At 37.2% G+C, this 2,599-nt stretch overlaps 1 pseudogene; it reads right to left on the reverse strand.

Annotated features, from left to right (window-relative positions):
- Positions 1 to 396: 396 nt before the first annotated feature.
- Positions 397 to 2,264, reverse strand: LOC116117812 (annotated as a pseudogene).
- Between the last annotated feature and the right edge of the window lie 335 nt (positions 2,265 to 2,599).

The raw sequence follows: 2,599 nt of genomic DNA on the forward strand, positions 1-2,599 counted from the left end.
AGTTTTTATATCATTTCTCATTCCAAATTGCATATAGTGTTCATCTGCATTTAATATCCATCTGATGACCAAAAAAGGGTAGCATCATGGAAGAATTACATATTATTTATCATTTCTTTAATACAGGTGATATATTGGTCATGCCATCAATTTCTTTGGTGGCTCACAGCTGACTTAGATTCAAATTGTTATGAGCAGTGATCATGTCCATCAACCTCGTTGACCCTTCTTAAGTAAAATGATCACTAAGAAGTAATACTTACGATTTATATTTTCTAGCTTTAAGCTTCAAAATGGCTTGAATCTACATGACTATCTCAATAATGCAGAAGCTTTGTGTTCCTATTCGACACTGAGAGAGTAATAGTGAGGTTTTAAGCATTTCTTTAACATCTGCTACCAAAAATCTCCACAGGAGAAAATTCCATCTTGAAAATGATGATAACGGATAGGGTTTCTGATCACTACAGTTTGATCTTCTATCTTTGCTGTGAGTTTTGCAACGATATGACAGTCCCCACATATCCTAATGTTTTTCCTAATCCTGATGGTCTTACCCCTTGACAAGCTCATCAAACCGATAATAATTGCCAGTTTTTCACTGTGGTATCGAATTGAGTCTTCTTTCTGCTCTCCTTCAAGATCGTGCAAAACAAAATTTGTGTTTGGCACATATCCCACCGCTAATAATTTGTAAATTAACTGGTGGAGCTCCTTATAATTTTCAACTATCTTTGGATGTGACCGATCTCGGAAAATGAAAGCATGAATGTGCTTATTTACTTCAATCCAGCTACACCCTGGTTCTTTCCTTACTCCCCTGTCTCTCATGGTCTTCATAACTTCTACTGCATTGTCCCATCTTTGCAAATATGCATAAATGTTAGATAATAGAATGTAAGTTCCTGCATCTTGGGGATCTAGATTTAGAATCTGTTTGGGAGCATATATAGCAAGATCGGTGTTCCGGTGAACCTTGTATGCACCCGGCAAAGCTCTCCATGTCACAGCATCTGGTTCATATTCCATGTCATGTATTAACTTAACTACTTGATCGACCGTCCCAGCCTTTCCAAGAAGATCAATTATGCAGCCATAATGCTCCTTTTCTGGTTCAATCCCATAAAGCTTCTTCATAGATTGGAAATAATACAACCCATCTTCTACAAGCCCTGCATGGCTACAAGCAAATAGAACACTAAGAATTGTAATATAATTTGGTTCTAACCCTGAGGCTTTCATCAACTCAAACAATTTTAGTGCCTTTCGACTGTATCTGTTTTGTGCCAACCTTGCAATCATGGTGCTCCAAGAAATCACATCCTTCTCTACCATCATATAAAAAATAGACTTTGCATCTTCTAAGCTACCACACTTGCTATACATATCCAAAAGTGCATTGTTAAGTATCAAATCTTGGTCATACTTCAATACATGAACATGGACTTGTGTCCCCAATTCTAACAGCGCTAATCTAGTACACACCCTCAAAACACTCGTTAGCGTGGCCTGATCCGCCATAAAACTAGCCCTCACCATCACTATTTTGAGCAAACCCTCCAATGATTGAGTTCCAAACAACCAAATCTCTGGTCACCATCTCATTAAAAACACACAGTGCATTCTTCAACTCACCCCATTTGGCATAAACATCAATCAAAGCACTCCTAACAAACACATCAGAATCCAAGCCAACTTTAATTATTCCACAATAGTAAACAAACACAAGATCTCAAAATGGAAGAGTAGGTGTACATATTTGGTCTAACACCTTCTCTGAGCATCAAAATAAAGAACTCAAGTACCTTGTTTTTCATCTTAGCATTAAATAAGCCCATGTCATTGTTGTCCAAGAAACAATGGTTCTCTCAGGCATTTTATCGAACACTGTTTTAGCATCCTCCAAGAGATTAAACTTCATGTATATATTAATCAAAATGTTGATTAAAAACGTTTTGGGTTCATACCCTTTTGGGAAGACGTGGTTGTGAACGAGTTTGCCTTCTTGAACAGCGCCACGGGCCAAGCAACACTTGATGAGCTCAGAGTAGGTGATGGAATCAGCATAAAGGCTGTGGATTTGCATTCATAGCTTTGATGGCTCTTGGGAGGTCTCTTCGTTAGCAGAATCTGGTGAAATCATCAATCAAAGCTGATGGGTTGAGCGCTTTACTAGAAGAATCATTCGGTGTGGAAGTATAACATCTAGAAACTGAAGTTCTTATGCATTTCAACTTTGAAATGGCTTTCAAGGCATTTCCCAGTTAAAGAACCGATATTTTATTTTCCTTTTGCCGGTTATAATTGAAACTTGGAACAACTGAACTGTCCATTTATGTTCAACTGAAACTCAAAGTGGGTATGTATACATATAGTTCTTAAATTTAAATCTTATTTGCCTAATGAGAGGTTTTTTTTTTTTTTTTTTTTTTTTTTTTTTTTTTTTTTTGAAAAAAGCCCCCATGTGTTTGGTTATTTTTGTGAGTGTCCGTTGGTTTTGGAAATGGGACCATAACCCCTGTATGTTTGGTCTTTTTCTAGTGAGCAGCCATTGGTTTAAGATATACCGACTTTTTTTGCATGACCCCTTTTGGTTTCA

This window comes from Pistacia vera, unplaced genomic scaffold (genome assembly GCF_008641045.1).
Source record: "Pistacia vera cultivar Batoury unplaced genomic scaffold, PisVer_v2 Contig823, whole genome shotgun sequence".
In the NCBI taxonomy this organism is placed as follows: domain Eukaryota; kingdom Viridiplantae; phylum Streptophyta; class Magnoliopsida; order Sapindales; family Anacardiaceae; genus Pistacia; species Pistacia vera.